This window comes from Pezoporus occidentalis, unplaced genomic scaffold (assembly GCF_034315485.1).
Source record: "Pezoporus occidentalis ecotype Australia unplaced genomic scaffold, CSIRO_AGI_Poc_V1 ctg21, whole genome shotgun sequence".
Lineage (NCBI taxonomy): Eukaryota > Metazoa > Chordata > Aves > Psittaciformes > Psittacidae > Pezoporus > Pezoporus occidentalis.
The window spans coordinates 9743515-9756599 of NW_026913964.1; positions in this window are offsets into that span (position 1 = coordinate 9743515).

A 13085-nucleotide genomic window follows, 5' to 3' on the forward strand; every position below is an offset into this window, starting at 1 on the left:
AGTACACAAGAGCTAGTGGAAAACTTGACAGTAGTTGAGAAATAAAAGTAGGAAGCCTATTGAAAAATAAGTAGTCTCTTCACTACAAAGTGAAAGGGCTTATATTCCATCTTTTGCCAAGTTCAAATCTTAGTGAAGACAAGGGAACTTGCAGATGTGAATACAAAATTTAAACAATGATGTTACTGGATTAGCCTTCATTACAGGAAACTACTAACTCATTTGTCCTCATTATGACTTTAAATGAACCAAAGTCATTGGGTAGATAATTTAAGAGAATATCCAATTTAAATTTTTCTTGGAAGAGGAATTAAAAGGAAACAGAGTAGGGAGAGTAGAGACCACACTGATCTACAGAGCTTAAGATCAGCACCAGTTTCATTATTAAAGGAGGCACAATTTTAAAAAATTATTGGCATCTGATCTATCATGAGGATTTTTTTAAAGGGAGGGGTTGTACATTTTCATCACTCTCAGTGGTTAGAGCCTGAAACATCTAAACAGGAGGACAGCATTCTTGCATTGCTCCCTTCTCAAGACTAAGTGGTATCATCACATAAACCTCCACACACCAGCCAATTTTAGCCCCTCTGCCATTTGTGCTCAACGGTAAACAAAATTGTGTTCTTTTACCCTGCATTAGCTAACTAATTACTTAATCAAAAATTAAAATCTTAGGGAGAACAAGACAGTTACGAGTATTTCAGTTAAAAGTGTGTCATGAATACACTTTCAACTAACCAGTACCACTTGGTGAGAACGACTAATGCACCAAACAGCACACGGTACTACAGAAGGAAAAAAAATAATTAAGACACGGACTTTGTAATGATTGCAGAGATATTTCAAGATCAAAGCTAGACACCAAGATCCAGAGTCTGCTATTTTAAACAATCAGCTCCCAGTGGAAGGGGGCGGAGGAAGTTGAGCAAACCCAACAACTATGTTCAACTGCAATTACATTACTTAGATTCTAAAAAATACTATAAAACTGACTCTAATCCGACTGATAGTTAACAGCCTTCTGCAGGAAACTATAATTACAACTAATTTGCACTTCTCTAGTATCTGTAGTAAGGCAGCAAGTGACCAGACAATTTCACAAGCCCAACTTACCGGAATTTTCACTCATCAAAGATGAGGTAACAAAGAGTAAACAACATCCTTACACATAAACTACTTATAAAAGTAGCTTTTCAAAAAAAGTAATATATTACATGCACGTACGCAGAACACCATACTTCAAATATCTGGAAGCTACTGCATGCACACAGACTCTTTTTACAAAAATAAACCCAGAACTAAACATCTAAGGAAGGTTATGAAAGTTCTTGTGCTCTGTGACTTGAATTTGGTTCTCAACTCTTTCCAAAACTCAAGTATTCTGTAAGCAATGCTCTTCTCCCGTTCTATTAGTCTTCTTTCATTGGCCAGCACATTTTTTGTAACTATTTCACAAATCTTAGTAGCCACCTGCAGCTGTTGGGTCTTCTTTCATTCTCAGTTTGCTGACACCAGAGAGGAAAATAATATAGCTGTTATACTGTGATACACAGAGGGAAGGATCTGCTTCTTAAGGGCACACAGCCAAACTGTTTCCTTCTTATGGAAATAATTCTGGAGTACACGGCTAAGCAGAATCAAGTCTCCCTATTTCTTAGCTATTGCTTAGCTCTCAAAATTTTCAACCAGACAGGTTAATGAGCTGAGTAATCTAGAGAATCAATATACTACAGAAATAATGTTATAAAAATAAACAAAATCCAAAAACCCACCCTACAAACAAGCCCTCAAAAAAGCTTTTATATACAACACTGTAACAATTTTCACAGGGTCCAAAAGGTTGAACAGAAGGGTTGCCACACAAAAATGTCCTTTGCAATTGGGCTTTTGACATTTTTGTCAATATTGGCAGATGTGTTTTAGCATCACTTTCTGTAATTACTTATATACACACCTGACTGATTTTAGGGATTCCCCCCCAGTGTAACCATCACACGGATAAAACTTAACAGAAGTTTTGTATTCAGAAGTTGAGCTTGATATTTACAAATATGGAAAATTAATTTAGACTTAGGAATACTTAGTTATCAAGACCCTCAATATAATACCAAGAATAAGATCACTGGAGATTTGCTGTATAAATTACATTAATCAATTTGCTTCCTGCAACCATGAACTGAGAACTGAGGGGTGTCAAAACTGTCACTTGATGTACTGCATGACTATGAGCCTTAAGAATTATTATACAATTTCCCAACATTGACTTCTCTGAAAAGCAGTAAATTTCAGGTTTGGTAAAGAGAGATAATGTAAACAGATCTGCCTCCTTCATGGTTGTTGTACTAACACAAAAAGACAAATGCTTAAGAAATGCTCTCTACATAATACAACTTTCTTAATCCTTAGATATTCCTTTCCTTTGAAACAATTCTCAGAAGAGCTAGATTTGAATGATGATAATACTGATGATTAGAGATCAGCTAGCACTAAAATTGGGAAACAAAATGCACGGAACAATCTGGTACTCACCTTTCCTCCCTCCTAGTTATGACAACAGACTGGAACAATGGAATTCTTTCCACTGTCTTCTGCCAGTTTTTAAGTCCCCAGGCTTATACTAAGAAGAACCCTCGTCGTTTTTCTGTTCTTTCTACTGTGCTGATTTAGCTGCTTCTGCTGCCACACATTAAGTCTAATGAGGAAATCATTCTATTTATTTTTTACTCAGTTCTGAATTACATCAGTTTCCTGATCCTAGTCTGTATAGCCATGGGAGTACTTAGGCTGGCACGAGGGATGCCAACAGGATACTGAAGTAACAGCTCCTTTCAATGACAACATGGTGTTAGATCAGCCTAAACTCAACATGATATCATAACCTGCATGTCCAGGGTGCAAGAGTTGCAAAAACAAGAGTAAAGAGACTAAGAAAGTCAAATACAAGTTTTAACTCTTCTGAATTACAAATTCAATCAAAATGTATTTTAAAAAGTGTATTAGCAAGACCATTTCTTAAGGGGAAGAAAACATGTTATTTTACAGAACACACATAAAACATTAGTTATCCAAGCAAAAATATGTCCTCCTGGCTTTAAAAAAAATCCAGCTGAATCTGGCTGTGTACAGATTCTGTTAAGAGTGTTCTTCTTTACAGAGAGGGCTATGCTTCTTCAAACAAGTTCAACCAGGAGCCTCTTTTTCAAGGCAGATTCCTTCCCTTCTAACAGACTGTCCATTTTTGTATTTATAATAGCTTCAGACCTCTGAGACCCACTACCTTTCTACAAAATTCAGTGATACTTGCTAACTCTGAGCTTTCTATGCTTTGGTACTCAGCTGTAAGCAAGAGTACCACCACATGAACTTGCCCAGTTTTATTATGAAAGTGAATTCAGGGAGCTCTGAGAAGCACTTAGAGTGACAGATAACTTGTATTTGTGCAAGGATGCATGAAATAATGTCTGAAACTAGGCAAGAATGAATACAAGGATGAAAAGAATTACTGAACAGCCACTTGAATAGTATGGTTTCCATGAAAAAGATTGTCTGAGGTTAAATAACTACAGAATGCACACAGAAGGGAAAAAAAAAAAAATTCTAACATTGATTACACTGACACTCCACATCCCCAGCATGCAATTACACTGCTTGATCAAAGAGTTATGGAAGATTTAAAGTAGTTTACTAGAGAACTTCCACATAACCTTAAATTATTAAAAATACTGCATTGCACATACAAGTTCATAAATCAGAATTCAAAGAAAATAAATGTTTTCTGGAAAGAAAATTTGGAATTCCCCCTCCTTCTCTTCGAAGAAGCTTGAAAGGTCCTAAAACCCGAGGAATTATTGCTCTACATTTCATATAGCACTACCCATAACAGCAGCATTCATATTAAAACTGCGTTTTATTGCCTCAACTTCATAGAAAATCTTGACTTAAAGACAATCTTTACATTTATCAAATATATTTCTCTTAGCCACTGAGGACAAATAAGCAAAGTTATTACAGCATTTTGGGCAGGTAAAATTGCATATGTAACCTAAAGGTTATGTAGTAACTACATATAGGATTTCACAGTATTATTTTATTAATAAATCCTGATATGTGGTATTTGAAATATTCATCCAACACCTCAAACCTAGCAAAATGTGTCAAAGCGAAAAAGAGGTACAAAACCTGAATGGTAAAACATGCAACACTTCAAGCATTGCAGGGCTTATGTTACAGTTGCTGAAACACCACTTTCCTGTACAATTCAAATAATCATTCGAATGTACTTAGCACTACAGGAATACTTTCTTTTCATTTCAGTTATAAACACTGTTAACTCTTGGACGCTAGCAGTGTATTTCAGAAATACTCAATTATATGTAAAGCAATGCCAGCTGCAATACAGCACTTGCGGTTTGCTTTTCTAAAGCCCATTCAGGCTTCAAGAAGGAAGGGAGGAAAAGCCTGCAGTATTTTTGAAAAAAATGCAATACACTGAAGCAGCCTGAAGCTACACAGCCAGTGCACAAAGAAGTGTACACTTACCCTACTAGGGCATGTCACAAAACTAAAAACAATAGTAAGATTTTTTTGTTTATTAACATTTTAGTCACAAGATTACTATCACACAAAAAGACTAACCTAATCTTCATTTACAGATGTTTCTTATGCTGAAGATGAAGTAGAGCACTGTTTAGGAAAACTAAAAAATACTGGGGAAGTGGAAGATTTGACTCATTACAGTAATTTAAGAGTGGACACACCAGTGTTGCTAGTAATGTTCTGGTTCCCATTCACAGAAAGGAAACTGAACCTAACAGAAGCCCTCACCTTCAGTTTCCAACAAACAGTCCGAACTTCGTTTCATTCAGAGTATCTAACCCATCACCCATGTAAAAGCACTACAAATTAGCAGAGGTTTTGTGTATCCTTACAGACCTCTCATGTCTCTATATTTATTACAATTACCATTAATCCTTAAACTGTCAATTGAGGACTGAAAGAAGATACCTTGACTATTGTAAATAAATACACATAAATAAAAGTCAATCTTTACTTTGCAAATCCAAGTTTCAAGCACAATTCTCTCTGCAGTAAGAGCTGGTCATATCAGGATCATACATGTTTCAAAGAAATATCACTTTTAAAGATCCTGCAGAACAAAATATAATCAAAAAACTTCAAATTTGAAACACCAGCTCTCACATGTTAACAGAGACCCTTTACTTCATAAAATATATCCAGGTTAAAAATATTTCAACAAGTAGCAAATACTGTTGTACATTTGAACAACATCTGCAAATAAAGATAATTTTCTGTACAACCTTATGAACAGCCAATTAAGTATCAGGTCAGTGACTACCACACTTAAGGCATCAATGGTATTAAGATATTTCCTGAAGGTTCCCTTCTTTCCATTTGACCTGATGATCATTGACATGCCAAGTGCAAGGTCCTACACCTGGGTCGGAGCAATCCCAGGCACAGCTACAGGTTGGGCACAGATGAGATTCAGAGTAGCTCTGGGGAGAAGGACTTGAGGGTGTTGGTCGGTGAGAAAATGAACATGAGGCGGCTTCAGTGTGCGCTCGCAGCCCAGAAAGCCAACTGTATCCTGGGCTGCATCAAAAGGAGTGCGACCAGCAGGTTGAAGGAGGTGATCCTGCCCCTCTACTCTGCTCTTGTGAGACCTCACTTGGAGTATTGTGTACAGATCTGGTGTCCTTAACATAAAAAGGACATGGAACTTCTGGAACAAGTCCAGAGGAGGGCCACGAGGATAATCAGGGGACTGGAGCACCTCCCGTATGAAGACAGGCTGAGAAAGTTGGGGCTGTTCAGCCTGGAGAAGAGAAGGTTGTATGGAGACCTCATAGCAGCCTTCCAGTATCTAAAAAGGGGGCTGGCTATAGGGATGCTGGGGAGGGACTCTTCATTAGGGACTGTAGTGACAGCACAAGGGGTAACGGGCTCAAACTTAAACAGGGGAAGTTTAAATTAGATATAAGCAGAAAGTTATTTACTGTGAGGGTGGTGAGGCACTGGAATGGTTGCTTCACAATGGAAGCTGTGAATGTTCCATCGTTGGTGGTGTTCAAGGCCAGGTTGGACAGAGCCTTGGGTGACATGGTTTAGTGTGAGATGTCCCTGCCCATAGCAGGGGGGCTGGAACTAGATGATCTTAAGGTCCTTTCCAACCCTAACTATTCTATGATTCTATTTCTTGCTCCTCAACTGGAACTTTTTTCAAAGACTCATCTGATCACTTTTCAAAAGCAACTCCTAGCCACTAGAAAACTGACATCCTTGAGCAACTGTCCCACAAGAGCAGTAGACACAAGAAACCCAGCCAGCTCGAAGGAGCAATCTGGTAGGTTAAATCACAACTGAAGGAATTTAGTCATCCAAAAGTCCCCTTCAGTCCTGCAATGGGTATGGCAAAGACGAGACTTGCAAAACTCCCTCCATACCTGAATCCGTCCTCCCTCTTTACCACTACCACCATCATCATCCTCAGTCACTCAGATTCAAGGGCCCAGTACTGTCAAGTTTCATCAACTTGTTCAAACAAGTTACAGAAAGTCCAACCTTTAATTGCTGCTTCTTCTCAAAGACTAAAACATACACAGTCTAAGAATTGGAAGCTAAGTAAAACTATTTTTTTTGAGTAACAAGTGTAAGCGCCTTGAAAGTTCAAAATTCACTGACAGTTTTTGTACCTGAGTGTTCGTTACGCAACAGCAGGCTTCTAGAATTTTGTTTCAGTGAAAAACTTACAAAATATCGAGCACAGTTTATAAGTAACTTTTTCTTTTCTGTTTCAGTCCCCAAGGGAAGCCTTCAAAAAATAAGTTCCTGCCTAGGAATTTCTTAAAAGAACTGTCATCTTTCTGAAAGAAAATTATGTTCTGTAACAATGGATGATTACATTAACTTCAGGAAAAGTGAAGTTACTCTGGTCATTATCAGCAACATACTGCAAGAGCACTACTAAAATGCTCCACGCCACAGTGTCAGGGTATTAGCCACTGTCCCTGTAGGCCAGCTCTCTGCCGCCCCACACACCTGACAATCCCTGCAGGCATTTTATCGTTACTAAATGATAATCCACTGGCAAACTTGCATTTTCATTTGCACATCCCATGCAAATCATCAAGAACATCAGCAATCAGATCAAGATACAGCAAACTTTAGCTGAAAGCCATTGAACAATGGTAATTATTTCTTCAATCAACTGACAGCTAACAGGAATGCTTGGAGGTACTAGATCACCTAACCAGACACAAACGCTCATTCTGACTTCAAAGTTAGTCTACCTTCACCAACATCAATAATTCTACAATCTTTCCATTCAAATATGAAATAGAATGCCATCACTCAAAACAATAGCCAAGTAAAACATCAGCAGCAAAAGTATTTCTTACTACTTATAAACATTATTCTATGAAGAGTTTGGATAACATACTCCAACCACGTTTTTTTAGCAGGTTGAATGATCTCCTCTGAAACATGTTTGAACACAAGCTCCCAAGACTCTGAGGCAGGCATGTTTCTAATAATAATTAAAGAAAGCTCTGAAAACAAATGTAAATTAAACTAAGTTTTCTTTACAGTCAGAAATCCTTCCTCAAGAAGTTATGTACTTCCTGAAGATCAAGTCACATGAACTGAAACTAAGAATCCTACATCTGTTCTCTTAACTGACCTGATATGGGACTTTAATACATTTTACATTTGTTTTTCCAATAAATAAGACTATTAATATTCACATGTCTTTCACATAGGCATTACTACATGTTAAACAGTTCTGCTTATCAATAAATGGGCACTTTCAATGGGACTACAGAAAACTGCAAGAACCTGAGTTATGCAGTTTCACCTGCCATTACATTTTGACATTGACCAAACTATTTAGTACAAAACATATCCTACATCCATCTCCAGTTACTGTTTCATTAATCAAACCACCCAGCAGATCTCTTCCACAATATTCACAACAGCACAAACATCAAAGTTAGCTTTTGTTATTGTCCAAAATGTATTGCTGCTGAAAGCTTCTCAAACAGATTACTAAATGAAACAAGCATACAAATAAACTCGACCCCCTAAAAAAAACCAAACCAAACCAAAATCCAACAGCAAAACCAACACCAAACCCCAACCAAAACCAACCCTAAAACATACAAAAAAACCCAACCAACACCAATACCCAAACCAAAACAAAACTTCCCAAATTTATTTATAATTTAACACAGCAGAGCTTAAAGAGTATCTATCCAAACAAACCAGTTTCCTTAATATGTCTTTTGCAGGCATAGTATTTTTACTGTTTCAACTGTTTTTATGAAGTCACACAATCTTTCACAAAATACTGGGAATAGAGGACATAATAAACATCCTGTGTTTTTTCAAAGTCAATGCTACATTCTCTTTGCCACATACAGCAGCCAAATTTATTATTTTTTTTTCCCCCACAGGAAAATAAATTGCTATTAGACTAGCATTTGTAAGAAAATATTGAGGGTTTGCATTTTTTTAATCAATTAAGTCACAGTATTTTCCAGATGTTTGCGCTGGAAAAACCCACAACACAATTGCAACACCAATGTCAAAAGCTGAACTCTTGCCAAGAATATCAGCTCTCAACTGTAAGTGCTCCCTCTCCTCAATTAACAAGACCATTTATGATATTTCCTATGTAAGCTTTCCATTTTGGAACATTTTGTATGTTATTCCAGTATGAAATACGGGAAGCTAAGTTTGTGAGCAGTATCTTCTCTTTGGACTAACTAATGAAAACAGCCACAAACAAGCTTGTGGACAAGCCAGAGTCCAACCATTGAGTTCAATAAGCAATAGCAAAATACACGGTAACCACAGATTAGATTGTGCTTTAACCACTCGAAAAATACTCTTGACCATCACAGCTATGACACCACAGTACAACAAGTATTTTGAAGACATTTAGCATCATCATAAATGTCAGTTTATTCACAAAGTGTTCCATGCAAATAAAGTAATGCTTAAATAACCCCTAAAGAAATCACTCAACTTTGAAATCTCTGAAGTACTTTCCTAACAAGATCCAAACATGTATTTACGCATACCACAATAATCAGAGATTCAAAACTGTTGAGCTTACTTTTACCTTCTCTATATATTACTGAAATTAATGGCTCTAACTAACAGCACAAACCAATTGCAAAACTCAAACTAATGTGCAGTGCAACCAGAGCAATGGCAAGAGAACTTCTTAAAGAAAGGTCAGGATAATTTTGTAATTGGGAGTCTTAGAAATCACACTGCAAGTGTTCTTGTACCTTTTCTTCTACCTTTCAACAACAGCTTCCAGCCCTGAACATGCATATTCAACAACCCACCAAGCTACTAATGTACTTTGATACTGGTTATTAGTAACCTATTAGTTGTCTATTTTAGTGAATAAACAAAAAGGTCATTGCCTTTCTTAGCAAAAACTAGCTATGTTTAGTACATTTCAACTATTACAATACAGATAGCACTGGCTTCCTTTTCACTTAGGACAACCATTCAGTAATGTGAATATGCAAGATTCATCTACAGAACTCTCATGATCAAATTCCTGGATACTAGTGCAGTTTTCTCCATAACTGGATTAGAAAACACAAAACCAAAGGAGCAATACCAAAAATAAGCAAACTGCATTTGTGTGGCTCTATGTACATATATATACACACACACAGACATTTTTCCAGAATTTAATTTGGAGAAGACGCTTTTGCTATCCAAAGTAGTCAATATATAGCACTTTTTAGTTTCAATCATATCATTAAAAGATTCATGTATGACACAAAATCAAGGTGCTGGAAACTTAGTTTTACAGAAAAGCAGTGCAGTCAACTAAAAATCTATACACCTAAACATCTATAAATTTCTCCATCCCCTAGACTAGCTAGTCTTCTAGCTTCTCCAACGGGGCAACTGGAGCAGAGGAACCTACAAAAGCATGTTTTCAAACTAACAATGATGCAAATAAAACTGATTTAAAGACATGGCAGGGGCTTTGGAACTAAATGATCTTAAGGTCCTTTCCAACCCTAAATATTTTATGATTCTATAAGAACATCCATTAAAGCAGTCTAACATTAAGACAGACCATATTTCATTCTTACCTTTGTAATGAATGTTTGACTCAAGATTTAAAACAAACAAAACCCCAAAACAACCACAAAAAAATCCCAATTTCCACCATGCCCCCAAGAAACAGAGAAATTCCCCAGTTCTCTCAGTAGCTTTTTCCAAGAGTCCAGTTCTTTAAGTATGATGCCCAAAGTAAAAGTATGGAAAGAATATACAAACTTAATAGCAGCAGATGAGACTACATGGCTTATTTGTAATCTATTTATGTTTCTTCTGTCTTCACATAGAAAGGTCTCAAATTTTCACTGTACAAAAATTATTTCAGTATATTTTGGCTGTTCTAAAATATATTACAAAAAAAAAAAACAAACCCCAAAAACCACCACACAGTTACCCATGTATCTGTCACTATCTGCACTCCCTCATTGGGGTAACTGTCTTCTTTTTTTTTTTTAAGGTGAAGTACCCATTTGCCGAGTCATATCCCTCAAACTAAATGATTTGCTACTTAAAAATCATCTGAATGTGCCATAATACACCTAATAAAGATACCTCTCAGACTTTATTTTTGATTAGCCAACAAGACTGAAGTCTAAATGCATCACTCTTCAAAATGTTATTTCCAGCCCTCCAATTGTTTTTATGCCAAATTTTCAAAATTATTACTAAGAACAGGACATTACATTGCAATGTTGACCCTGCCAGTTCTACACAGATCACAAGACAGAAATCACTTCCCAATTTCTGTATTTAGAACTCTCACAGATCATTCAGGGGTTTTCTGAATTTCTTTTAGCAAGAAACTTGCAGCAGTCCTGGAGGAAAGTAACTCAGCATGTTTTATTTCATCACCCATCTTTGAATGCAGTTCCTCATCCTTCCACTATCATGTATATTTTCTACATTTCTCCTAAATGCATGAACCTTGCAAGTAATATCTTTTAAAAAAACTAAAAAAACAGTTGCACACCTCGGCCCATTGCCATCTTAAAAGATTCACACACAGCCTTTTAAACTGGTGGGCATCTTTTGTAGCACATCTAAGCTCATTAAAAAAAGTTTTCTTTCTAGTAAGGTCACCACTAGAACCAGTAGACTAATTATAAACTGACAGCAACACCAAAACCACGGTATTTGAAAAGATTAAAAATGTCTTTACTATCAGCATTACTATATAGCACCTTATTCCATTAAGATGAAGTTATGCAACTAATAATTAAATGCTACCATGAAAGCTTCATGAGACACTTAATACAAAATAGAAATAAGAACATGGGGCTCATTGTCTTTATTATTTCTAGTAGCTGTAGTACAAAAGAACAGAAATCAGAGCGCAGTTGTGCTTTGTAGCATGGCAGGTCCTTACAATCACTATAGAGTGGAAAGAGAAGGAAAAATAGCAGTGCGGCAAACATCCTCAAGAATGTACATTTCCTTTCCAAAACCAGGAACATCTATTTATTATTTAGAAATACAGAAAGGGAAAGTATAAACTGCAGCAGACCAAACAAGTGGCCTGAAATGACCTAGACTTTTGTAGTGACAAACACTCATGTCAATGTTCATCAACTGCAGGTCAGTAACACCCATTCTCAAGAACAGACAAAAAAAAAAAAGCAATAACTACTTAAGTATTAGAACTAGAATATAAGAAGACATCTACACATGTATATATTAAAGAATACAGTATTACAGAGCTGAAGGAGCTTTGTATCATTAAGGCAATCCTGACAAAAACAAAAGTGAATACAATCAAGTTCATGGAAATAAATATTATGAAAAAAAAAGAGTAAGACAGTTAAAATACAAGTGTATATCAAAGTGTTTTTAATGGAGGCATCATAGAAAGTTGATGTTGAAGAGGTATTTTGCAGTTCCTAAATGTTAACCTAGCCTCCTGACACAGAGTAGTGCCAGCACTCTCTAATTTACACCACTTTGGATTATCAAGAGTTAACACAGCAGTCCTGCCTTCTACCAGCTCAACTGCATTAACTGCATTAATCTTGCTAAAGCTATGAAACTGAATAGGTCTTGTAAAACTTCAGAACATGTTTACATGTTCTTCTTGAACATTTGAGAGAGTTCTGTTTGTCCACTCAGGATCTTCTCTTTTCTGAGGTTCTCAAAGTGTATCCCACAATTCTGTCACTGTAACACAGGGACTGGGAGTTAGAACAACTTGCCCTCAGAAAAAACAAACAACTTCAGTTTGGTAACCCTTGAATGTCCAAGAGTGTTAGTGAGTTAAACTAATCTGATTTGTTACCACTTCTCACTGTCTACTTTGATAATATTGTGATATCTGAAATACAAGCAAATCTACTTAAGCCGTTTGCTGGTCAACCTAGCATCAAGCAAAAGATTATAGCATTCACCTGGAACATTTTCAGATAAATATTATTACACAGTTTAAAGACTGGAATCAAGCATTTCTCAGCTGCTTCTAGTGGTCACTGGTATAAAGCCAAGGGTGTTTTGGTTTCTTTTTCTTGTGGTTTTGCTGTTGTTTGTGTTTTCTGTTTGTTTGTTTTAGGCGATATTATCCAACACCACCCCCCCCACCCCCCCTTCTAGAAGGACTATTATAGGATCATCAACTTCGAATCTGGTAGCCATGTTTGAGTGAAGAGAAACCAATGTGAGCAAATGGAAGAACCGTTACAGCAAGTGGCCCATTTTGGTTTTTTGGTTGTTTTTTTTTCTAAAAATCAGAGAACTTCAGGAATCTGGAATTTCTGAAGTTTGTTCCCTATTTCAGGATCATTTCAATCAGCAGAGAAGCAGTTTTTCAGAATGTTACTGCCAACATACACAGGATTTTTCAGCACAAATACATCTATCTATACTTGCACAACACTTTCAAAAAGGCTAGGAATGCACTCCATCATCCAGTAACATGAAGTGGAATTTACCCTGAACCCAGAAAAATGTATTTTTACCCTTAACTACTAATAGCATATTACCTC